The sequence below is a fragment of the Diceros bicornis genome, chromosome 5, assembly GCF_020826845.1.
Source record: "Diceros bicornis minor isolate mBicDic1 chromosome 5, mDicBic1.mat.cur, whole genome shotgun sequence".
In the NCBI taxonomy this organism is placed as follows: domain Eukaryota; kingdom Metazoa; phylum Chordata; class Mammalia; order Perissodactyla; family Rhinocerotidae; genus Diceros; species Diceros bicornis.
Window position 1 is genome coordinate 98,398,895 of NC_080744.1, and position 27,001 is coordinate 98,425,895.

The 27,001-nt window shown below is 48.6% G+C and overlaps 1 long non-coding RNA gene across 2 annotated transcripts; it reads left to right on the plus strand.

Moving 5' to 3' along the window:
* LOC131406535 (uncharacterized) lies at positions 1-26,118 on the plus strand. Of its 2 annotated transcripts, none has more exons than XR_009220177.1 (4): positions 1-252; positions 17,988-18,137; positions 18,477-18,765; positions 25,947-26,118. It is a non-coding gene; the product is annotated as an uncharacterized LOC131406535 (long non-coding RNA). The 2 variants fall into 2 exon arrangements; XR_009220176.1 differs by lacking the exon at positions 1-252 and adding an exon at positions 17,118-17,345.
* The last annotated feature ends 883 nt before the right edge of the window (positions 26,119-27,001 follow it).

Here is a 27,001-nt window from a genome sequence, read left to right on the forward strand (position 1 = left end):
CCAGCCGGTCTCATTGTAGCCTCAGAGGCCCGCGCATGCGCAGAACCGGCGCTCAGAGCGGCAGAGGGGCCGGCGAGCTGGAGAGCTGCGTGACGCGTGCACTGGAGGCAGGGTCCCTGGTGCGGAGGTGGCGGCTGCGCTGGTTTGTGTGTGGGGATTGGCAGTTTCTGGATCCTTCCTCCAGGATTTTCAGCGCTGTGGAGCTCTCCTTTCTGCAGTGTGGAGGAGCGCTGGGCAGGAGGCGGCGCCGAGGTAGGCGGTGGGCGGTGGGCGGCGGGCGGTGGGCTCCGCGAGGAGATCTCCGCCGCTGATGGCGGGAGCGCGGTGGGGGGGGGGTCGGCGGATGGGGACGGGGCTGCTGGCGGGCTGCCTCAGGCGGGGGAGCCAAACCTCTGTCCCTTGGAGGAGCAGAGGAGCGTCGCCTGGCCGGCAGGCCCCTCTGCCTTGGCGGGGCCCCACCTCGGCAGGGCCTCCTGCCCACTCAGCAGAGGTGCAGGGGGCGGCAGGGAGTCGCCTGCCCTCTGTGTGAGCCCTTGAGTTCGCGCTCCCCCAGGACCCCGTCTAGGCCAGGTCTCGACATCCCGGGGTGAACACTTTCCTTCAGAAGACAGCCAGTGGTCAGCGCTCCTCTGCCTGACTCCGCGCAGGCTATTGGGCTCCTCATTGCGTTCTTTAAACAAATAAGCGTTCCTACTTCCTTGGGACCACCTTTATAGAAAAGCCTAATCCCATTAATGGTTTCTGATAATTGACTCTATATTTGCAAGGGGAACTTTGAAGCCTGTGAATTGTTGTAAACTGCATTTAATGAAAGGAGCTTCAAACAATCCTTGGTGAAAATTATGTAACTTCCTAATAATAACTCACCTTTGGTTAAGATAGATTAATGACTGATTAATTGATGATTGACATAATGTGTATGGAATTTAGGTTTCAGTGGAAAGGTTTTTCTTGGCAGTTGGTGCTAAAATTAAAATCGGAGAAGGAGGAGGTTTTTAGAAGTAGTATGTAGTGTGTGTTTTGTCTCCGTACTCATTTAGAATCGTAAGAATTTAGATTTGGAAAGCCCATAGAACAAGAATTTTGAAATTTTGATTTGACTGACATGGTGAAAGGTCAAAAGGCCAAATATGGTAGGATTTCATTTATATGATATTCTAGAAAAGATAAACCATAAAGAAAGACAACAGATCGTTAGTTGCCATTAGTTTTAATATTTAGTTAATTATTTAATTTAATAGTTTAATCATTAGTTTTAATATTTCTGATTAAAAAAATACATTTTAATGATAACATCCTAATTATGCTTTTGGATGATTACAGAAGTTAATAACCTATTAAATTCTGCAGTAGGAACAAATGACTTGTTATTGGTGTCTTTGAAGTGTAAGTATTGGTGGTACTGAAATTTTTAACTAAGCTTTTTGGATTCTGAACTACTGGTTTTTTTACTAGATCATGTTGGACGTGGCATCTTACAAGTTTCAAAAGGCTCTTTAAATTATTGTAGCAGGCTGAAGCTATTAAATTGTAATGTAAGAGCTTTATAGATGAAACAGGCAAAATACAAAAAGCCATTCATCATTTTATCTGTTAAAAAATCAAGTAAATCTTATCATATACATGAATGACTTTTGGCTAGACAGACCTGAACTTGACAAGATGGACTCATTAGTATGGGGAACTTGTTTTGGAATGTTAAAATGGGAGAAGGTATATTAGTTTTACCTGAGGGTGACCCGAGTCAATATGGTGGGTTTAGCTGCTTATATGCTCTTTCTGAGTTACGATCTTGATTAACAAGCTGGTCATAGACACACCAAGAAATTTGGACCATTTTATGTATCAACATATTAAGAAGTCCTATTTCTCTGATAGTTTCTGATTTCAGGGTATCTGGGAAGAACAGTTTCTCAACATAGGTACTTTGGAATATAATTTTTGATAGTTGGCTTATTGAATCATAGAATCGTGGAGATGGAAATAATTTTAGTGGTTGTAGAGCCTAAACTCTTCATTTTCCAGGAAATGGAAAGTGAGGTTTCTTGAGTTAAGTCATCCATAGTCTGACTGCTACTTAGTGGCAGAGTTGGAAGTAAATGCTCGGATGCTTGTCTCCAGATTCTTAGTACAGTGCTCTCTGTTCTGTATACATACTATTAAGGAGACAAACTAATGAGTTGCCTTCTCAGATCACATATGTAGCCAGCAGGGTTGATTCTTTCCCATATGCATTTTTTCCTTTCTTTTTAAAATAACTACTAACTACAATTAATTCATTCTCCTACCATGTCTAATGACTATCTTTATGTGTGTCTCCTCAAGCACACATGGATTCCCTAGAATGGACACCTGCCTGTGAGTGGATTGCTGGGCCAAAGGCTGATGTGCATCTGCAACTTGACGAGCTGCAGCCAAATCACCCTCTGAAGTTTTAACAATTTCCTTTCCCACCAACAGTGTATGGGTCATCCTTGCCCTGGGAATTGTCAGATTGACATTGTCAGATTTTTAAAGGTTTGCCAATCTGATGGGTGAGCAATGATGTATTTGTTTTCCTCTTGTTACAACTGTTTTGACAAATGCACAGAGCTGTGCAACTACCACATTCAATATACAGAACAGTTCCAGCACCCAGAACTCCCTTCAGCTGCTGCTCTTTTGTAGTCAACTCTTCCCTCACCCTTAACCCCTGGAGACTAACGATCTGCTGTCTTTCCCTATGGTTTGTCCTTTCTAGAATATCATATAAATGGAATTCTACAGCACTTGGCCTTTTGAGTCTGGATTCTTTCATTTAGCACAATACATTCATTTTAGTGTTCATCCATGTTGTTGCCTGTATCAGCAGTTCCTTCTGTTTTATTGCTGAATGTAGTATCCATTGTATGAATGTACCACAGTTTATCCATCCACCAGTTGACGGACATTTGAGTTATTTTCAGTTTTGTCTTTTTTGACTATGAATAAAGCTGCTGTAAATTTTTGCAAACAAGTTTTTGTGTGAACATAAGTCTTCTTCTCTTGGGTAAGCACTTAAAAGTGGAATTGCTGGGTCACATGGTATGTGTAAGTTTAACTTTATTTTAAAAACTGTTTGTGTAGCAAAGTCATGGCCCACAAATGTGTCTTAATCCCTGGAACATAGGAATATATTAGTTTACTTGCCAAAGTTGAATTAAATTTGCAGATGGAATTAAGGTTGCTAATCAACTGACTTCAAAATAGCGCGATTATCCTGGATTATCTAGGTGGGCCCAGTGCATCACAAAGGCCCTTAAAAGGGAAAGAGAAGCAGCAGAGTAGAAAAAGATGCAACAAGGGAAGCAGAGCCAGAGAGATGCAGAGTTTCTGGTTTTGAGGGTGGAGGAGGGGGGCCACAGCCTAAGGAATGTGGTGGTCTCTAGAAGCTTGAAAAGGCTAGGAAATGGATTAACCTTTAGAGTCCCCCAAAAAGAACCTAGCTCTGCCAACACCTTGATTATAGCCCAAGGAGACCCATGTCAGACTGCTAACCTACAGAACTGTAAAACAATAAATCTGAGTTGTTTTTAAGCCATGAAATTTGTACTAATTGGTTACAGCAGCATAACAAACTCCACTTTAAAACTGTTTTCCAAAGAGGCTGAACCACTTTGTGTTCCCGCCAGCAATGTAGGAGTGTTCCAGTTACTTTCCATCCTCATTAACACTTGGTATGGTCAACCTCTTTAATTCTAGTCATTCTAATAGGTACGTAGCAGTATGTCAATGTGGTTTTTATGTGCATTTTTCTCATGATTAATGACGTCGAGCATCTTTTCATGTGCTTATTTGCCATCTGTGTATCGTCTTTAGTGAAGTCTCCAAATCTGTGCCCATTTTAAACTTGGATTTTCTTATTGCCGAGTTTTGAGAGTTCTTTATAGTCCTGTCAGATATGTGATTTGCAAAGGTCTTCTCCCAGTCTGTGGCGTGCCTTCTTCATCCTCTCACCAGTGTCTTTGGAAGGTCTGTGTAACGTCACTCGAGAGGCTCCACATGACCTTGTCTTCCTTCCTTGGGAAACAGAGTGAGGTTGGAGCACCTGAGTCCAATCAGACGTTGATCAGAGTTTGGGCCGGGTCTCACTTTTAGTAAACCCAGCCCTTCCGCTTTCCCCGTTCCTGTTTGCTGTGCTCCTCTCCCTCGCACAGGGGTCTGGTTCTAAGTCTGGTAGATCTCTGTCTCCTCTGGTTTGGGAGGCCACAGAAAATCCAGCTACGCCCTTCAGACATTTCAGCACAGCTCTCCATCCTCCTACCTTACATCGCTTCACAATATGGCAAATTCCCTGAAGGTCAGACTAGCAGTATGTTTGACTTAGGCCACTTCCACCACTGCTGGAGGTTTCACTTTGCTTTGTGGAAGCTTTTGGCCTAGTTCCCCAGATTCCAGTGTGGCACCAAAACTTAGCACAGGTGCTGTGAGGAAGAGCAGTTTGTGTGTCTGAAAGCCCTCAGGTTTCCTCTGCCACACCAGTCCTGCAGAATCACTACAAGTTTGGCTAGTTTCTCTTTTCCCTAGCCGAGACTCGGACTGAGCAAGCCCAATCCTCGGCAAGCACCCTGAATCAGAAAACGCCTGCAGGAGAAAGAAAGATAAAATTCCTTGCTCACATAAAAGTGTTTTTCTTCTTTCTGGAGTTTTAGTTGGTTGGTTCTGAAGCTCTCTGATGCTCTAAAAATATATCTATAATTTATCTGGCTTTGTCCAGTTTTGCAGCAAGTGTGCTTTCCTGTCCTAGTCTCCTCTAAAACAGAAGTTCCCTTGTCATTAGTTTTTAACTCCATCAGTTATACATTGTCAATATTATTATTGTTTGGTAAAGTCATGCTATCAATGATTTATTCAGATGTTTACCCTTTTTTATCCTGATGATCCATTTTTACATCTTAGCATTTCTTCTATCAATTTTTTGTTAAAGTACATTCATTTTACTTTTCATTTATTTTCCTTGAGTAATATTAGCTCTGTGCTAACATCTGTGCCAATTTTCCTCTATTTTGATGTGTGTCACCACCGTGGCATGGCTGATGTGTGGTGTAGGTCCACGCCTAGGATCTGAACCCATGAACCCAGGCCTTGGAAGCAGAGCGTGCTGAACTTAAACCTCTACACCGGGTGGCTGGCCCCCTTAAAGTACATTCATTAGAAGTTCCTTAATGAGCATTTGTTGGTGGTAATACTCTTAGTACATGTTTGCATAAAAATATCTTTAATTCACCCCAGTTCTTGAGATATGGTTTGATTGAGTATACACTGAAAGTTATTTTCTCTCTGTACCTTGAAGATTTAATCCAACTCTCTCTTGCCTTCCATTGTTAAGAAATGTATCATAGGTCTAAATGTAAGTCTCTGTAAGTGTTCTGTGCCTCTGTGGGGCTTTGAATATCTTCTTTTGTATTTGGTGTTCTTTGGTTTCCCTGGATGGATCTGACTCTAGATTTTTTTGTTTTAATTGCGCTTGAGATGTGTTCAGCTGCCTGAATCTAGAATAGAAGTCTTTTATCAATTCTGGAAATTTCTTTTTGTGTGTGTGTGTGTGAGGAAGATCAGCCTTGAGCTAACATCCATGCTAATCTTCCTCTTTTTGCTGAGGAAGTCCGGCTCTGAGCTAACATCTATTGCCAATCCTCCTCCTTTTTTTTTTCCCCCAAAGCCCCAGTAGATATTTGTATTTCATAGTTGCACATCCTTCTAGTTGTTGTATGTGGGACGCTGCCTCAGAATGGCCTGAGAAGGGGTGCATCGGTGCGCGCCCAGGATCCAAACCTGGCCCATCAGCAGCAGAGCACGTGCACCTAACCGCTAAGCCATGGAGCTGGCCCTGGAATCTTCTGTTATTATGTCTGAATATTCCTTTAAATCATATATATATTTACATTATTTGTGAATAGCTTCTGTTGGAATATGAATGTCCTTTCTCTTGTGTCTTAGAGGAGGAGAGTTCAATAGGGGAAGCTCACTCTGCCATGATGCTGACGTCACTCTCTTCTATATATTTATATGATTTAATTCAAATATATATACACATACTTATTTATACACATTCAATGTATATTCATTAAATATATATTATTTAATTCAACATATTGTTCAATATAATGATTTATATTATTCAAAAAATGTACATATCTTATTTCTATATATGATCCTGTACTTGACCAAACTCAAGCCAGGCTCCATTGAGCCCTCTTCTTGACTAGGTCTCAATCGTGGTCAATTATAACTATGGCCTCTCAGCACAAATCATTTCACCCCCCCCACACACACGTTATAAGACTTCAATGCTGACATAGTTTCTAACAGCTCAAATCCACATCCTTAGGATGACCCCTGCCCCCTTAAAGTGCCTGCCAGAGAAAGCTCAAGGCAGCCAAAAGAATTGACTATTTGTTCTGGCCAACACTCGATCATTGGCCCCTGACATCCTTTTCTTAGAGTATTTACCCAAAAGTGCTTACAACTGTGAATATTTCCTCTGTCCTTTTGAGTTCTATATGTGTCTCCAATAACCCAGGAGTGCATTTCTCAAGGTCCTGAGAGCCATTCCTTGAGCTGAGGACAGGGTGTCTGTCTCCCAGACTCTGTGAGAGGAGAGAAGTGAAACTTTGATCATTTCCAACCAACAGACACAACTGGCCAGATCACACTGCACTGACCAACACTGTAACTTTCCCCTCCCTGACTCGACTGAGCCCCTGCTCACCCCTCTGCCTGCTCCCTCATTCTCCCTTTCAAATGGCCAGTCACTTCTGTACAAATCAAATTGAGTTCAGTTCATCCTGTTCCCTCTTCCCTATTGCAGTGGTATATTACTGATTAAAATCTGTCCTGACCACTTTAACTAGAGTCTGGCTTTGTGTATACTCTATATTTAACACACATACAGATAATCTCATGCATATGCATATATATGCATGTACCAACATAACCATGGGCCCTCCAGGACCAGTTCAACTGACTCCTTCTTATCAACAGAGTAGTTAAGCGTTTTCTTTCAGGAACTGAGACCCCTAGTCCAGTTCAGGCCAGTTGACACCACCAACCCATCAACTACACCTGCGCAAATGCTCAATAAATGACATTTTTTATATCAAGAAGCTAAAAGCTCCATCCTCAGATCATCATAACACTGCCAATTTCTGAACAAACATCCGATGAAGAGCAACAAAGCTTGACTTTGCTTGTGAAGATCATCAATTACCTCACTTCTCCTTACTTCCAATCATCTACCTCCACATGTCAGACCACCCTGCCCTTCATCCCATAAATTGTGCCCCAAGCCCTGGATCGGGGAGACAGATCTGAGACAGACACATGTGCCCTGTCTCCTTGTAGATAAATCTCGCAAAATAAAGCTACAATTCTTTTCCCAAAAGCTGATGCCAGAATAATTGGCTTTTTTAATGTGCATTGGGAAAGAGAACCCCAATATTGTGCGGTAACATCAATACATACATATACACTTAATGGATGTTTTATCTTTTTTTTTTTTTCTTTGCTGAGGATTCACCCTGAGCTAACATCTGTGCCAGTCTTCCTCTATTTTGTATGTGAGTTGCCACTACAGCCTGGCCACTGATGAGTGGTGTAGGTCCACGCCCAGGAACGGAGCCTGGGCTGCTGAAGTGGAGTTCTCTGAACTTAACCACTAGGCCATGGGACCGGCCCATGTCTAATTGTTTTGAAGATGTTACTAGATATGCAATTGAAGTTTCACTATGATCTCTGGATTTCCTTGCTGCTCCTTTAGTCCCTCACTTCAGTGTATGTGTTTCTTGCTCCATTTTTCATGCTAGAGGAATTCTTCAAATATCAAGTGGTCCTTGGCTACCTGTTCATATTTCTGTGACGGGAAGAAAACAGCTGAGTAGGATCTCTATGGGTCTGATGGAGCCTGTGAATGTCTGAACTCAATGTTTCTTCAAGGGTGTTGAGTGTTGAACTAGTAACAGGCAAACAGTGTTGGTGCCCATGCTAGTCTGTAACAACGTATTTATTCCACACATTCCTACAATGACAGACATCATCTGAACACATGGAAATGCTGACAACACACCCACACACACACTATTTGCAAATGACCATCAGCATTCAGACTGTAAACTACACCTGATAATGCACACTGATACTCAGAACATACACACAAACTCACACACACATACAGACCACTCAGAGCCCACAGTGACTTGAATTCTCTAAACACACAGACATCAACAAAACACACCTTCTGAGTAGTTTTAAGCCATGAAATTTGTGCTAGTTTGTTACAGCAGCATAACAAACTCCACTTTAAAACTGTTGTCCAGGGGCCGGCCCCGTGGCTTAGCGATTAAGTGCGTCCACTCTGCTACTGGTGAGCTGGGTTCGGATCCCAGGCGTGCACCGATGCACCGCTTCTCTGGCCATGCTGAGGCCGCGTCCCACATACAGCAACTATAAAGATGTGCACTTATGACATACAACTATCTACTGGGGCTTTGGGGAAGAAAAAAAGTAGGAGGATTGGCATGGATGTTAGCTCAGGGTTGATCTTCCTCACAAAAATATAAATAAATAAATAATGGACTGTTTTCCAACCACTTTGTGTTCCCACCAGCAATGTAGGAGTGTTCCAGTTACTTTCCATCCTCATTAACACTTCTTATGGTCATCCTCTTTAATTCTAGTCATTCCAATAGCTACGTAGCGGTATGTCAATGTGGTTTTTATGTGCATTTTTCTCATGATTAATGACGTTGAGCATCTTTTCATGTGCTTATTTGCCATCTATGTATCTTCTTTAGTGAAGTGTCCAAATCTGTGCCCATTTTAAACTTGGATTTTCTTATTGCCGAGTTTTGAGAGTTATTTATTGTCCTGTCAGATATGTGATTTGCAAAGGTCTTCTCCCAGTCTGTGGCGTGCCTTCTCCATCCTCTCGCCAGTGTCTTTGGAAGGTCTGTGTAACGTCACTCGAGAGGCTCCACATGACCTTGTCTTCCTTCGATGAGAAACAGAGTGAGGTTGGAGCACCTGAGTCCAACCAGACGTTGATCAGAGTTTGGGCCGAGTCTCACTTTTAGTAAACCCAGCCCTTCCGCTTTCCCCCTGTTCCTGTTTGCTGTGCTCCTCTCCCCCGCACAGGGGTCTGGTAGATCTCTATCTCTTCAGGTTCGGGAGCCCACAGAAAATTCAGCTACACCCTTCAGATATCTCAGCGCAACTCTCCAGCCTCCTACCTTACATCGCTTCACAATATGGCCCATTCCCTGAAGGTCAGACTAGCAGTATGTTTGACTTAGGCCACTTCCACCACTTCTGGACGTTTCACTTTGTTTTGTGGAAGCTTTTGGCCTAGTTCCTCAGATTCCTGTGTGGAACCAAAACTTAGCACAAACTGCTGAGAAACAGCAGTTGTGTGTTTGCAAGCCCTCAGGTTTCCTCTGCCACACCAGTCCTGCAGAATCACTACAAGTTTGGCTAGTTTCTCTTTTCCCTAGCCGAGGTTCTGACTGAGCAAGCCAGATCCTCGGCAACCAGCTAGAATCAGAAAACGCCTCCAGGGGAAAGAAAGATAAATATCCTTGCTCACATAAAAGACTTTTTCATCTTTCTGGAATTTTAGTTGGTTGATTCTGAACTTGTCTGATGCTCTAAAAATATATCTATAATTTATCTGGCTTTGTCCAGTTTTGCAGCAAGAGTGTTTTCCTGTCCTAGTTTCCTCTAAAACAGAAGTTCCCTTGTCATTAGTTTTTAACTCCATCAGTTATACATTGTCAATATTATTATTGTTTCGTGAAGTCATGCTTTCAATGATTTATTCAGATGTGTACCCTTTTTTATCCTCACGATCCATTTTTACCTCTTAGCAGTTCTTATATCAGTTTCTTTCTTCTTAAAGTATATTCTTTTTCACTTTTTAAGTTTTTTTCCTTGAGGAAGATTAGCCCTGGGCTAACATCTGTGCCAATCTTCCTCTATTTTGTATGTGGGTCACCACCATGGCATGGCTGATGAGTGTTGTAGATCCACTCTTGGGATCCAAACCCACGAACCCAGGCCTTGGAAACAGAGCGTGCTGAACTTAAACCACTACACCAGGTGGCTGGCCCCCTTAAAGTATATTCTTTAGAAGATCCTTAATGAGCATTTGTTGGTGGTAATACTCTTAGTAAATGTTTGCATAAAAACATCTTTAAGTCACCCTAGTTCTTGAGGTATGGTTTGATTGGATATACACTGAAAGTTCTTTTCACTCTGTACCTGGAAGATTTATTCCAACTCTCTTTTGCCTTCCATTGTTAAGAAATGTATCATAGGTCTAAATGTAAGTCTCTGTAAGTGTTCTGTTCCTCTGTGGGGCTTTCAATATCTTCTTTTGTATTTAGTGTTCTTTGGTTTCCCTGGATGGATCTGGCTCCAGATTTTTTTTTTTTTAGTTGTGTTTGAGATGTATTCAGCTGCCTGAATCTAGAGTAGAAGTCTTTTATCAATTCTGTAAATTACTGTTATTATGTCTGAATATTCCTTTAAATCATATATATATTTATATTATTTAATTCAAATATATATAAACATACTTATACCTATTCATTATATATTCATTAAATATATATTTATATTATTTAATTCAATATGTTATTCAATATAGTGATTTGTATTATTCAAAAAACATACATATATTATTTATATATGTAGTTTCCTGTACTTGCTGTTTGTACTGGGAGAAACACAGAAGAGATAGAAACAGACTGGATTAGTCTTGTCTGAACTCCTATCACGTAGGACTTGAATCATTCAACAAATGAGCCATTAATGGCGGCTATACCACTGGGATCACTTCTCCTTCCTTACCATCGCCTCCCCTCTCTGCTCCCACTCTAGTTCCAGGGCACGTTACCTGTGGCTCCTGAGTGCTGCTCCTTGGCCTGGAAGGCCCTTCCTTCACCCCATCCACCCTGTGAGCTCACCTTACCCTTCAAGACTCGACTCCAGTGATGCCTCCTTGGGAAGCCCTCCCTGACATTCTATCTCCCTAGACCTGCTCTAGGCCACCACCCTGCCTCCTGCCCACGTCCATCACTGCCTGGCACCTTACTGGGCCCCCTTGTCTGGACTTCATGTCCAGCCCAGCCCCTCAGGAGGGGAGGAAATGCTTAGGCTCAAGGCAATGGAGCAGATTCCTGGACTGTGGTGACACTACCCACCCCAGGAGAGGTCATTCTTTGGACCTCTTCCAGCTTGGGCCCAATGCAGCTCAGGGAGAGCCAGGACACAGGGAGGCTGGCTCTGGGCTCAGCAGATCACAGGGTCGGCCTAGGGAAAAGACACAGGGGGCCACACAGAGGGGCTCGGGACAAAACTCCAAGTCGACAGTACCCTTGCTAAGGGCAGCAGGGGCAAAGGCAGCTGCGCAGCCCGCAGGACGTGCTGGCGAGACTTTCATCTGCTCAGAGTCCCAGGGCTGGATAGAAGGAACTCAGGAGGCCCATCTGAGGTGGAGGTCACCTTGGGGGCATGCAAGCAGAAGCTGCGGGTCCCACAGCAAGTCGAATCTGAAGAGGTGACTCTCAAATTCCTTGCGGCTCTAACGTCTCCGAGTTGGAAGTCAGTCCCCTCAGTCACAGAATCTAGCTGCCCCCTCACAGGGCTGTGTCTCTCAAACACCGCTCCCAAGGAGAGTGGAGGCTGAGGGTGAAGGCAACCTCCTACCCCTGAGAACCGTTGTGATCACAGCCTCGCGCAAGGGGCCAAGGATGATGAAAAAGGGACAGAGGGACTGACCCACACGACTTCTCCTCGGATGCTGAACATGCTTGTGATTCACCAGGCCAATCAGTATCTGTCCTCATCCTCCACTCCTCTCTCCCCAAAAGGATATGTCAGTGTTTACTATGACATCCACAGACACATCAAGGGCATCTGGGAAGAATCATGTGTACATCTGGAGAGAAGGGAACTGTGAAAACCAGTAATATCTGCATCCATGTGTGCAGATGCCGACATCTACATACAACTGTCACATTCCTCCAGCAGTCCTGGAATACTCTGCAATCACGCTGGCAGATTTTGGCACAGGGTAGCCAAACCAACTTGTGGTGTCCCCAAGTGCCACCACTGCTAGGGTCTACCATGAGGGTGGGAGGAGGCAGGGTGCCATGCCCCATCTCACAAAAGTCTGGCTGGTGTCCAGGAGGGTCTCACAACCTTCAACAATCATGCCCTCCAAGGCTATGTTTTCCTGGATGCTCTGTTTCATTTACTTCATTGTGCATTATCCTGTGGAGAGAGAAAGTGTCAGAGACAGGCTGCCCCACCTCTCAGGGAGAAGGTAATGCCAGGCCTCTGGCCAGACCTAGGAAGAAAGCCTAGGATTCTCAGGTGGAGACTGTGTTCACAAAGGGGGAGAGAGCATGCATATTGAATGCTCGCTCTGCCGGGCACTCTATGGGCATGATCTCCCATCATCCTTTTGATAGCCCAAGGAGACAGGTGTTGGAAATGTAAATGGAGATTAATAGCTAGAAAGCAGGTCTGATTTAAAAGTCTGAACCACGTGGAACAGAGATGGCAAAACTGGGAGGACAGGAGTACAGGAAACAAGCTTTCTTCATTACTCTGATCTCCACACCACTAGGGGCTTATCTCCATCCATAGAACTCCACCCACCCATCCTTCCTCAGGGCCTTTGCACTTAATGTCTCCACCCCTCCCCCAATGCACTTTATACAGTTGCTTCCTTAATGTTCGGGCCCTGGAATGACTTAGTTTTGGAGCACCTGGCAATCCAGCTGGCTCACGGAAAGACTGACTCCAGTAGGCTCCAGCACGTCTTGGGGGGAGCAAGACACAACTTGCCCCTTAATCTAGAAAGAAGGACAACTCTCTTATTTGTCCTGTTATGACTGCCGCAACACCCCTCCTCCAGGAGGTGGCGCCATTTAACTGCTTTTTAAAAATAGCATTGGCGGTGGGGCCGGCCCCGTGGCTTAGCGGTTAAGTGTGCAAGCTCCGCTACCAGTGGCCCGGGTTTGGATCCCCGGTGCTCACCAACGCACCGCTTCTCCAGCCATGCTGAGGACGCGTCCCACATACAGCAACTAGAAGGGTGTGCAACTATGACACACAACTATCTACTGTGGCTTTGGGGAAAAAAAGGAGGAGGATTGGCAATAGATGATAGCTCAGAGCCGGTCTTCCTCAGCAAAAGAAAAAAAGAGGAGGATTAGCATAGATGTTAGCTCAGGGCTGATCTTCCTTACCAAAAAAAAAAAAAAGCAGTGGTGGGAAAAGAAGCCTGTGAGTTACCAACTTTGCTAAGAGCCTTGGTGGGTTTTCAGGAGTCTTAGGAGGTTAGTAATCATGTGGGGAGGAGCTTCTGGAGAAAGTACCCCACCTACTCCAAGAAAAGCACAAAACCTCTTATTTGTCTGCTGATGCCTCAAATTCTACAACCACGACCAGATCACCAAGAGGGCTGGTTAATGTGTGTGGTAGTAAACACTGTCCAGTTTAACCCTCCCAGAAATGAGAGATGACACTGGTCGAGCTGGATCTCTAATTAATGAACTCAGAGTGATGAGCAAATTACTGGGCCCCTCCGACCCTCAGTTTGCTCACCTGTAGAAGGTCGGAGTGAGGATGGAAGAGAATGCATTTCACGTGCTGACCTCAGGCCCCGCACACGGCAGGCGCTTGAGTAAAGGGCCATGATCACTGTTGCTAGTGTCACTGGTTGCAAAGGTGTTATTATAAAACTATTATTATCCGTTGTTTTCTGGTTATCAGACTGGGGCATGGAGATGGGGTCTCTTCCTTAGGAACCTCAGTCTGTCTCTCCCAGCAATGCTCTTCCCAGCAGCCCAGGCCCTAGCCCTCTTCTGGAAGGGACGGGGCACAGGGAGGCACCTTTCAAGGATATGCTAGTTCCCTGGATATAGACTCATATTTGGAGATGAGCAAAAGTAAGCAGAACCATTTCTTTTGACGAGGGTGGGGATTTTGCTGAGGAGGGCTGTATTTGCTGCAAACAAGGGGGCGATCCCAGAGTAGCAACACTAGTTTCACTGTTAGACAAGTGCCAGCTGCAGCTGCTCAGGACTCCTGCCAGCCCCGACTGGGGTTTGTGCTGAGAGCCACACCGTCCACGCAGCTGGGGAGGAGTTCCCTGGGCCGCAGGCTCCCGGGGGAACTGGAAGTGACGACCTGGGTTACAGTGAGCCCAAGAGATGAGATTCAGGAGAAAAAGCGGGACAAAGGCCAGAGGTAGGAAAGATCCAGCCCCTGAGGAGGAGTGTTTCTGAGCACAGCTGGGGAGGGTTGGTTATCTGATGGCTTCATGCCAGGCTGGGAGCTTTCCTCAGTCCTCCAAGGGGAGAGAGGAGCATGAAAGGGCTGCTGTCAGGGCGATGGGAAAACTCACTTCTGTGCCATTAAGGTTGTGTTCAGGCCAGATGCAGGTGATCAGGTGGAACAAAGGATGAGCAGGCTTTGGGAAAGGGGATCAAGATCTTAGGATAAATGCCTTGGCACCCATGTGCCTTCCTCACTACTGCCCGCACCGGGACAGGGCATCCCACAGGGATGAGGAGCCTCGCTGGATCCCCAAGTCTTCTCCTTGGGGCATGAGAGGACTGGGGTCCCCACCCCACAAGGTTTTCTGTTAGTCTGCAATCACGCTCTGATTACATCTGCTCCCTGAATGAACCTCCACTCCAGGGCCTGTGCTCTGCCCTAGTCCAGCCTGGTCCTCCCACTGCCAGGCTGGGAGACATGGCCCTACTGGCTGCCTTTTGCTGGACATGGGAAGACATTTAGGGCACTGAGTGGTTGGCAGGGCTGGGGACTGTACCCCACATGCTGCAGAACCACACTCCCTTGCAGCTTCTGGCAGCCCATCACTGCGTATGAGGCTGCTCATCATCTCTTGGCCTCCATAAGGTGCAGACCCCAGGGCTCAGCTCTTGGTACGCACCTCGTTCCTGCCTAAACTCACTCCCCTGGTGATCGCACCACTCATGTGACTTTAAATACCATCTCTGACCTGATGGCTCCTGAATGGCTCACTCCCTTACACTCCAGACCCAAACGCCCTCCTCCCTTCTTGTCCTCTCCACCACTGTTGTCCATCTCAAGTTCAACACGCCCCCAGTAAAGCTCCAATGAAGCAAGAAAGACTTCCCCTCCACACCTGCCCCTCCTGCACCTTTCTCCATCTTGGTTAGCAGCAACTCCAACCTTCTGCTTGCTCAACCAAAAACTCTCGAATCACTCTTGACTCCCATCTTCTCTCTCCCCACATCTAATGCATCAGAAAATCCTGTTGTTTCCATCTTCAAAACACACCCAGAATCTGAACCTCCTGCTCACCTTCATACCACCACCTGGTGTAGGCCACCGTCAACTGCTGCCTGTGCTGTTGTAGGCGCCTCCTCCCTGATCCCTCTGCTTCTGCCCCAGCAGAGGAAGGTTCCCCCTGGGCTTTGGGGACTGAAAGAGGGGCAGCAGAGGGGCCTTGACCAGAGGGCTGGGGCCTCTGACACTGGACAAGTCATGGGCTTGTCCACCCATGACACTGCCTGCTGTTGACTGCAGCCTTTGGCACTTGAAGGCCCATCACCCAGGACCCCCTCTGAGGCTCCTATACCACAGGTTGTGACACACTGGCACTGGAGAACAGAGGAAGTTGGCAGAGTGCCTGTGAGTCCCTTGGCGGATCCCCACCCTGGCAGGTGGGCCCACGTCAGTGCTCATGGCCCTTCCTCGAACCCCATCTGTGCCAGGGACAGCACACCACCCACACAATCCCACCAAGTGCCCCCTGGGCTTGAGCTGTGAACTCAGATTTCTCTGTGTCCCTGCTTCCAGGTGGGAAAGGCTGGGGGTCCCCCAACACCCACCCCTTGGGATCCTAACCTGAACATGACATTTTACCATCTGGGGTTCAGCAAACTCCCGCTGGGAAGCATCCTCAGCCCTGGCCTGTCCACCGGGGGGGGGCACCTGGGAGCTGGGTTCACCCAGACAGCCCCCCCAGTTTAGCCCTGGCGTTCTCCAAGGTGTTGGCTCGATGTGCTCGTGAAAAGTGGGCCAGGATCTCGTGCAGTGTCAGAATGTGCCTGGGAATCTGCAGCAGGGAGAGGCAGGGGGACAGGGACAGAGGCAAGGATGGGGGAGGACAGAGGGACAGGGAGACAAAGGCAAGGAGAGAGACAGTGATGAAACAAGTCAGAGATAGAGCAACAATGGAGAGAGGGAGAGAGAGACACCAAGTGGACAGAGAATGGTACTCGCAGCTCCCAGCACTCCCATGAGCAGGGCTGAGGACAGACACACACAGCACTTCTGATCTCAGACTCTAACGTGGAGGCTCTTCCAGGGTCTTGTCTGGGCCAAGAGCCCAGAGCTTGAGGCTCTAAGCCGGCAAGCAGAAGGGCCTGGAGGTGGGCTCAGGACCAGGAGCTCCCCCTCACCTTCCCACACTGCCTGCTCTGTGGAGCTGGACAGGTCTGCTGTCCACTGGGTCAGGGGCTGGCTCTAACCCCATTCTCCAGGCAGCCCAGAGCTGGGGCCTGTTAGGGTCTGGGGCCTCCTGGCCATGGCCTCCTGGTGCCCCCAGTTGTGGCTTCCTCCCAGCTGGGGCCCTCACTGCCATGGCCCCCCAGCAGGCTCCCCAGGCATGCGCCCTCAAGGACAGGGCTAGGTGCCAGCTGGAGCATGAGGTCAGTGAGGAAGGTCTCCAGAAGTATCTCCTTGCAGTCAGTTTGGCCTCATAGTGCTTCAGCAGCTTGTCAAAGTCACTGTTCTGCTTGCAGTGGGCCAGGGTCTGCAGGCTGTACTGGTGACTGGAGACCTACTCCTGATAGAAATTGACCATGGGCAGCACGATGGCCAACAGGTCTGCTCGGTGGGATGCCCCACAAGCCCTTGGTCACCCAGCCCCACCCACGGAGGTCAGGGCCAGGCTCAGACCTCCCACCCAGAGACACCCTTGCCTTTGGGGATGACTCTGGCACCACTGCCCTATCCAGGGCCAGATAGGTGGCCCCAGGCATCGGGACGACATCAGAGTCACAGATCTTTATAGAGATGGGGCCCCGACTAGTCTGACTCCTGTGTATTGGAAGGTCAGAGAGGGCTGTTGTGGGTGCTGTGGTGTGCCTCGCCGCCTGAAGTGTCTGAAGGGCCACCCAGCTCTGGATCTTTGGGGGGGTTGGCTGAGGTCTCTGTGGTAACTGAATTGCAGCTCCACATCCCCCTCGGCCCTTTCTCCCCCATGAGGCCTCCCTCCCAGAGTGCCCCGCCAGTGACAGAAGTGTCCCATCCGAGGTCATAAGGTGAGTCAGTAGCTGGCTTGGAACCAGGTCTCCTGAGTCCCCCATTCCAGTGCTTCCCTCACATGACATGCCCTCCCGAGTCTCGTCCCCTCAGCTGTCTGTCCATTTATCCACGTGTCCCTGTCCTTCCATGCCTCCCAAGGTTCAGCAACTTGGGTCTGCTGCTGGCCCGCTCTGTCCCAACCTCTTGGAAACACAGTCCCCTGCCTTCCAGCCCCCGAAAGCCCAGCCAGTCTCCCCAAACCTGCCCTTCAGTACCTGATTAGCAGGGATGGGTCCACTGAAACCTCTGCTTATAAACTCCATTAAAGAAAAACATGCCTCCTTTGCCATAAACTCTAAGTGGGAGCCTACACAGGGCATTCCACTACCCAAGGGACGGCACCTTCAACCACGTAAATACAGGAAGTGCAGACCTCGTCTTTCTAGGGCCGCTTCCCATTGTGACCTTGGGGAAAAGCGGGGCTCTCTGACTTAGGGAAAGTGAACAACAAAATGTCACACTCAGTGTGGGAGAGGCGCGATGCAGGGGTCCTGCTGTGCAGCCCTCGGGGCCGTCAGGGCGATGCGCCCAGCTCGGAGAGCAGTGATGCAGGGTGGAAGGATTGGGAGCCTTGACCGTGCTTCTACTTTTTGTTTCAGTCATTCTACTTTTGGAAACCTGTCCCAAGGAGATGCTCTCTCATATGAACATTTCAGATGCAGAGATGAGTGTTTCTAGTAACAAAAATTTGCAACAACTTTAAGAGCCAAGGATGGGAGATGGCTGCATGGATGATGGCATGCTCACAGGTACTGGAGGATCATACAGCCATCAAAAAGCATACTTTCAGCATGAGAAAACAATTGTGCTACAATCTTAAGTAAAAAAAAATACACATTACGATTCAAATTCAATATTCATATGTGTGACATTATGTAAATAAAACGGGGAAAAAACCCAAGATGTGTGCATAGAAAAAAATTAGAAGAAAACACAACAAAGTGTTTACAGTGGTTATCTTTGGGAAACAGAACTATGGTTGGTACAGATTTTAACATTTTCTGCTTCTCTAGATTGTCAGATTTTCTCATATTATTTTTAAAAGGGAAATGTAGATAAGAAACTAAAAATATATTTCTTCCTCCTAGAAAAACAGCTTTTGCCAACTTGTCTTTCCTCTTCTGCTCCCTCTGAGGGATTCTGTGTTTTTAAGGGGCCGCTGTTACACTCGGGGAGGATGGAAGTGCCGCCAGCCTGGAGGATTGGGCCCTGGAGAGGGACTTCTCAGGTGGAGGCGGGAGCAGGAGGCCTGGGGACCTCTGCCAGGGCTGCCTGCTCACCTAGGCCCCAGTGGGCCAGCTGGAGACGCAGGCCTTCAGCCCTTGGTAGAGATCTGGTGCAAACACACGATGGCCTCACTGACAGAGGAGGCACAGGGTAAGCTCTGGCCATGGATTTCCTGCCCTTCCAAGGGGCCCTCGCCCCCAAGTCCGGCAGAGCTGAGGGGACCAGGAAGAGGGCAGGGGCTGCCACCACCGGTGGGACTCTAGCAGCAAACACCTTTCTCAAGTGACACCTTATGTGAAAACCCCATCAGCGGGATGGACTATGTAACTTGTGAGGCCCAGTGCAGAGAAAATATGCAGGACCCCTTCTTTAAAAAATGACAAAATTTCAAGATGGTGACAGCAGACCACTAAACCAAACACAGACTTTTGTAAATATGGGTCACACGCCCCAGAAGCTGGCAGAGGATGGCAGCTGCTCTTGTTGCCAGCCCTCCTGGCACCCTCAGTGCACACCTGCTGGGGTGACCCTAAGGAATCTTAGAGGAATTCAGGGCTCTGGAGAATTCAGAGGAAATGCCACTGATGATGTGAAAAGAGCTAGGGCTTGAGACCCACGCAGAGCAGGCTCAACTCGCCTTATGCTGCTTCTCAGCTGTGTGACCTCCAGCAAGATGCCTAACATCTCTGAACCTCAGGTCTTTCCCGTAAAATATGAAGGTGAAATGAGGTCACCCCTGTATGTAATGGGAAAATTTGAGGGCTTGGTGCAGAGAAGGTGCTTGGTAAATGCTAGCTCTCCACCACCCCCTTTTGGGGGAAGACTTAGAAAAGCAAAAACACCCAGATTCTCCCAAGCACCTGCCCTGTCACCACCTAAAGAGCCCTGGGGAACATGCCTCCTCACTGGCAGCTTAGCACCAGGCTGGGTAATGGGTCTTTGAGCACCCTCCAGCCACATTTGCCGTGGCTCCCCTCCCAGCACCCTCTTCCCCGCCCATGCTACCCGGCCAGCCAGCTCCAGAACACAGCCCGAGTCTCCTCTCCTAGGATGAGCTGTAAGGATGCCAGAGAGACTTTTGCTACTTCCTGCAGCCCCCTCCCCTCCCAACTGTTACTCCTCTGCCCCTGCTGAACACCCTCAGCTCCTACCACCCTGGAGACCTGGGAACCTCCCCAATGTGTCTGGGATTTGAGCTGAAGGACAGAATGGAAGCCAAAGGGACTCTGTCATACACCCCATTTGTGGACAGGCAAACAGGCTCAGAGAGAAAGAGTGAAACCCCTGGGAGTCAGGGCAGCCCCAGCCTAGAAGCCTGTCCCCCTCTCCCTGCAGTGGTCTCTGTCTTTCTCTGCCACACCAGATGCCCCTCCCTGGTCCCCTTCTCCACATGTGCTCTCTGCTCCATCTCTCTGTGATGACCCAGCACTTTGGCTGTTGGAGGCCCCTGGTGTTGTCCTCCTTGGGGAGCTGTCACAGGGGGCTGTGCCCTCTCCCAGCAGTTTGTGCACTGAGGGCAAACCCCACCCTGGGGTCTCACTGAGTACAATAAGAGCAGGGGGTGGAAGGTGCTGAGTGGGCGCAGAGACAACCCTGAGCTGTGGGGCAGACGTCCAAAGATAGTAGCTCAGGAAATCACAAACATGCCACAGAGCCAGCTCGCCTCCCTTTTCAGGGCTTGTGGCTTTGTCCCCTCAAGACCACTTGCTGAACTGCAGGATGAATGGGCTCTGACAATTGAGCGAATGGAGCACTTTGAAAGCAAAATGGGACAGTTACCCGCTCTCCACTTCCGGGTTGCTAAAACTACCCCGGCCTGTGCTTGAAGAGCTGCTGAAAATATCTAATGGAGCTGATGCAGGCTTTTCTGTTTTTTCAATTCTCTGAGAACCTTGGCACATGAAATAATGGTTGTTCTTAGATCTGAACTCTAAAGAGCTAAGGGACTCACACACACACGCTTGTGGAACGCTCAGAGACTCGTGGATGCCCAGTCAGCACCCTCACTGCCCTCATGTCAGCACCCCCATCCCAGTCTGCTCTCTTGGCCAGTTCTGGGATTTGCATGTGGTATTCTTTTCTCTTTAGGATGGCAGGGTGTGTGTGTGTGTGTGTGTGTGTGTGTGTGCAAATGTAGTCTGTATGTTAAATTGATGGTGCTCTTCTCAGAGACATCTACAGGACACCTACTCCCCAGGGACCAGAGCAAAAACCAGATGCAGTCAGGTCAGGCTCTCTGCTCCCTGCAAAAGCAGCACTGGCAGTCTGGGAGCCTAATTTAAGGATCGGGCCGGGTGGGCAAAGCTCTGGAAAGCTGTGAGCCTGGGGACCCTGCAGAAGCCTTGGGACACAGTCCACCCCTGCTACGAGCCAGTGTCAGGTTGGCGGCAGGAGCACCACCCCCACTGACCTCGCAGAGGCTGCCTTTCCCTTATCCTGCAGGTCCTTTCTGGGGATGCATTTGCTTTGGATCTGGGTTGGCTTGGCTAACATCCAAGCCTGCTCAGTTGACCTTTGTCAACAATGGCCATGGAGAGTTGGGACTTTGGCTTATACCCCAACTCTCCGGCTACAGTCTAGCTCTGGTTGCCCAACCTGGCCCAATGCCTGGCATCTCAGCTGAGCCCTGCCCACTTGCCACCCCACAGTCTGGCCTTCTTGGCCCATCACAGTTGAACCCTCGTTTGCCACACCCCTTAGGTGCACTGCTCGTTGGCTCCTGCCCCACCCCACTCCCCTCTCTAGAGACAGTGTCTTTAATCCAGAATTCATTTAGTCAGTGCAGTCATTGATGGAGGATTTAGTCCATGGTTTTCTCTCTTTTGTTAGCAGTCAAGGTTTTGCTAAAGATCTCTGTACTTCTTTCTTTTTAAATAGCTGCCACACAACTCAGTTCTCTCTCTTTCATTCTCGATTCCCTCTGACCTGTTCCAAGCCTAAGAGATGCCCATCTCTGTCTCCCTTTGTGCCAATCCTGTCAGCATGTCCTGATGGAGTCTCTGTGGTGGGCACCATGCTGGACACGGGTGAGACACAACCAGAGATGGATAAGTCAGATCCCTTCCCTGGAGGAGCTTCCAGCCTAAGAAGGGGGTCAGATACCCACAGAGGTAACTTATACTCCAACAAGGTGAGGCCAGACCAGAGGTGCACACCTACTGCAGTGGGAGGGTCTCACCATGGAAGCCACAAGCACTACCCAGAGGTTTAGCAGGACAAAAAAGGAGCCCAATTGGGCTGGCCCTGTGGTGTAGTGGTCAAGTGCACACGCTCTGCTGCTGGCGGCCTGGGGTTCGCATCCCAGGCCTGCACCCATGCACCGCTCGTCAGGCTATGCTGTGGTGGCATCCCATATAAAAGTGGAGGAAAATGGGCACAGATGTTAGCCCAGGGCCAGTCTTCCTCAGCATAAAGAGGAGGATTGGCGTGGATATTTGTTTAGGTCTGATCTTTTTCACACACAGAAAAAGGAGCCCAGCAGGTGTGTTATAGAATGGAAGGAATTGGAGCAGAGGGGATGGTGTGAACAAAGGTGCAGAGTACGACAGGGTGTTGAGTGCAGGGCAGCAGGGTTGGGGATGGCAGGAGGAACGTGGGAAACAAGACTCAAGGCACAGAGTGGGTCCTGCAGAGGGGCTGACTGGGGAGGGGTCAAGGCGGCCCTCTCCATGACAAAGTTGGTTTGCAAACCTGATTCCTCGGCTACAGTTTTACCTTAAACCCTGAACTAAAGATCTCTGCAGTTTCTTGCAGAGTCAACCTTCCAGGATTCTGAGTGCTTCCAAGCCAGGAAAATACCACGACCATCTCTAAACTCCTACCCTGCCTTCTAGGGTTGCTTGAACCGTCCCAACTTACTTCCAATCATAAATGGGAGAAAAATAGCTATTAAAACAATGAAATGGTGCCAAACTGAAGATTCTAGAGGAGGGGAGGATTCTTCTCAGAGGAGGATGCTCCCTTTGTTTTAGATGGTCCTTGGAGCTTTCTGGTTACAAAAGATGAGGTCCAAGAGGCCTATTAGGTGGGAGAGAAGAGACTGAGCAGAGCTTGATAGTTTTGCTTAATAAATTTTGTGCATACTTTTGTTTATGTGTCATCTCCCATTACCTCTAGGAAGAGATGGCTATGGGTGGGGGCTCCAGGGCTGGAGAATATAGAGGGAGTAGAGACACGGCCGATGTCCTCGAAGTGTGACCTGTGAACAGCCTGCTTAGAAGGGCCTAATACCTGGTTTAAAGCTCCACTGTTGCTGCCCTGAAATTCTTAAGAGCCCTGCACTTTCATTTTGCACTGGGCCCAGCAAAGTATTTAGCTGGTCCTGAAAAAAGGTATAGAGAATCGTATATTGTTAAATGATTAACCACCAGCTCTCTCAAATAAAAACTCTGACTGGTAGCACCGGCCGATTTCCATGGTGTAAACATTCCTACTTTGGCCCATTTTAAGCTACCAAAGGGTGAATAACAAGCTTGCAAGATTCTTGAAAATTTCACAAGTGACTTGCAAGTTGGTATGAGCCAGCTCCAGCACATCACTGGACGGGGACGAGGGTCTTGGCAGATAAAGGGATTATGAACACCCCCACCACCAACAAAATGGCAGTTGGGAGCGTGTGGAGAGAGGCCAGTGTGAGGAGAGGAGGTCAGCAAGAAATCCCTGTAGCAGAAAAGGCTGAGTGACAGGAGGTCAAGTATGTCTTCTATTCACATTTAAGCTGTTTTCTGTTTCAGTACTGGAAAACCCCTTGACTGTATCTAAACCATTCAGAAAGTCTGGTCCATACTTGGCTGGTGTCAGGGGCTTGGGGACTGAAGTAGGAGCCAGTTGGTTGTCATTAGGGCTTTCCTGGATACTCTGGTTCTCCTCCTGGGACAAGGCAGGACTGTACAGCCCAGGCCCCTGAAGTCCGGGTGTGGTCATGTGACTCACTTTGTCCAATGAAACGTGAGCAGAGCTGTCAGGCATGATTTGCCATGATCCTTCTCCTGCCATGGGACTGGTGAATTTCCTGATGGTGGAGCCCCATCAGACTGTGTCCCTGTCTCTGAGTGAGAATGTTGTGGAGCAGAACACACAATGGACACACAATGTGAGAGAGAAAGCAATCTTTGTTGTTTTAAGCCACTGAGATTTGGAGGCTGTTTGTAATTGCAGCAGAATCTAGCTCCACCTGATGGGCACGTGGAGTGACCACACGGGGGCAAGGAGCAGTCAAGACTGAGTGAAGACAACCACTGTAAGAAGTGATATTAGAAGTCAGGAGAGCAGAATTGGAAACCAGACATGGCCAGGAAAATGAAAGACCCTGAAAATCCTCAGGAATATGTGGGATGGGGCTTGAGGAAGTTTTCTGGCTATCAGGTGGACCATGAGAACTTGAGGCCATCCAGGTGACACAGTGGTTCCTGAACATGCACCTTTTAGATGGCCCGTCTCCCCAGCAAGGAAGGAATCAGTTGTGGGGCAGGTACAGGTCAAGGATCTACAGCCAGGTGACCCAAGGTTAAGCCTGGATTCCAGTGCTGGAAGTGACCTTGGAGTGACCTTGGATAAGTCCCTTCCTCTTCTGTGGACCTCAGAGTTCTCAGATCCCTCCCAGCTCTGACGTTCTAAGACACTCTGTCTTTGTCATGGGCGTCACTCATCACCTACTTGTCTCCTTGGCACCTCCTGCCTACCTTATGGCCTACTTCCTGGGAAATGTGCTCTGTTTCACCTTCCTGGAGCCCCTCCAGAGGACACAGATGCCCTCTGCCCTGCAGGATGTGTGTGTGTGTGTGTGTGTGTGTGTGTGTGTGTGTGTTAGAGAGAGACAGAGAGAAAGAGAGAGACTACAGCCAGAAAGCTTTACCAAGCTGATCTTTTAAAGTCTTGTTTAAAGAAATCATTTGCCCTGGAGAGTAATGTACTCAGTTGGAAACGTTGTTCCAAATTCCCACCAAAAAGGCCTCTGCTGCCACACTGACACACACACACACACACACACACACACACACATACACACATACACTTTCACTCAAAACTGACCAGTTTGGTGCTCTCCAGCACCAGAGAGGGCCCTGCCCTTTGCACCCACCCCTTCTCTGGCCTATCAACCCCCGAAACCTTTCAAGGTCATATGCGACATGATCCCGCATCCTCTTTGGCCATAAAGTGACTCATTTTCTACCTGGGTTCACACCGAAAGCTCTATTATGGTGCCAGTCACACTTTACCACAATCAGACCTGAAGTGAAGAAACTTCTCTTTACTGCCTACCACAGAGCCTGATGTCCATTCATTCATCAACCCCCTACAGAATACCTACTATGTGCGAGGCAGAAGGGACACAGTGATAAAGGACACTCCTGCCTTCAAGGAGGTCCCACCAGGCTGGGTGGGAGACAGACACCCAAGGACCTGGCTCTGACGTGGCATGCTGAGGGTGGGAAAGCCGAGTGAGCAGGGGGCGTGGAGCACATTCTGTGATGAGAGTCCCCAGGAGGAGGCATTCGAGCTTGGTAGGATTCCACCAGGCAAGAAAGCATGGTTGTGGCAGGAGCACTCCAAACAGAAGCCCCAACATGTGCCAAGGCCAAGAGGTGCACAGCTCATGACCAGGGACACTGGCTGGAGCCCCAAGTGATGGGGAAAGAGGAGCCTGGGGCAGAGGATGAGGCAGTGGTCAGCTGATCTTAGGCAGTTAGTGAACGAGTGATTGAGTGAATGAATGACACCCTTGATCATGAAGCCACTAATCCGGTGCTGGTCCCTAGACCTATTCCCTGGTCCCTAACAAGGACTCAACTTGGCTTCAGGGATATGTGTAGGGCTAGGATAGATCTCAGAATGAACCAGATGGTTTAGACATGGGACAAGCCCTCATCCCAGGAGCCATGTGAGAAGAGGCTACGAGTGGCAAGACTGGCAAGTAGACACTCAGACCTGGGTTCTAGTCCTGGATCTGCAACCTCCCAGCTGTGTGAGCTTGGGCAGGTGACTTGAGTTCTCTGAAACTGCTTCGTCTTTTGATCCTATGAAGATGGCTATGGGGACTGACTAAGGAAGCTTGTCTGACAGTGCCTGGTGCAGGGTAGAGGAGGCGTGTGGAATCTTAAACTTTTGTTCAAGCTCAAGTTCCAAGCTGATGTGACCATTAGTTCAGAGCTTGGCAGCGGCACCATAAGGTGGAATTGGAAACTTTGGATCTTTGAACATTCCAGGCAGAGCTGGCTTCAAGGGCGTGTGATGGGGTCCTATGCTCAGAAGGCCCCATGCTTGGGGCTTCAAGGTCTGCAGTTGCCACCCTGAAGTTCTTAATCATTTCTCTTTGAATTTATTTTCACAAGTAACATCTGATGGAACAATGGAGCACACCCCAGGGGCGTGGAGCCTCAGCCCTCATGTGTTACTGCCTCCTGCTGCCTCCCTGGGATGGTTTCTCAGCTGCTCGCTCCCCACACGCCCGCACCCCAGAACCCATGACCTCGTCTACCCTCTGTCTGGGAGCAAATGGGTTCAATCAGCTAGGAAGACACACCTCGCACTGTGAGTCACCCTCCACCCTCTGCAGGGGCCTCGGGGTATGTGCAGAAAGGGTGAGTGCAGTGCACACCCGATGGTGTCTCAGGGCAGAGTGAGGAGACAGTGTCTGGCACTAGGTGGGTGACTCAGCACCGGCATCTTGCCCACCCCTCATCTAGGTACCAAGTGTATCATGGCACAGAGGTTAGAGGAGGTTAGAGGTTGAAATTGGGGGGTCGCCTGTCTGCCATGGGTGGATTGGTGGGCTGTGAGAAGGGGAGGTCGACTTCCCTGACTCCACCCAGGGCCTTGCATTTTTCCCTTGCCTCAGGCCCTACAAATCATGCAGCCGACCCTCGTTAGAATCTGTGTTTCCATTTTCCCATCCTCAGCTCAGCGTCCACGGTCCTCGTGTGATGTGGCCAAATGGCTCTGAACATCTGGTGAGCATGGTGAGATGAGGGAGGAGAGGCAATCAGATCATTCGGCGCTGGGGTAGACAGCTGGTGAGGGGCGTCTAAGGGACAGAGAGCCAGCGCCTCCCAAGCTTTAATGTAAATGGCAATCAAGTGGGATGTTGTGAAAGTGCAGATTCTGATTCTGGAGGTCTGGGCAGGGCCTGAGATTCTGCATTTCCAACATGCTCTTGCTTCATGGACCACAGTTTGAGTAGTGAATTTCTACAAGGCTTAACCTAGGAGCAGCGTGGCCTCCAGACTCATGCGCGGTAAGCCCCTGTAGGAGCTCTTACAACAGGCAGAAGGAACGAATGCTTGGAACTGAGCCAGGATCCCACACTATGACGACCTACCCGGGACTCTGTGTCCCTGGACTCCAGCTGATAATGTGGGAATGCTTAGTCAATGTGGTCATCAGAAAA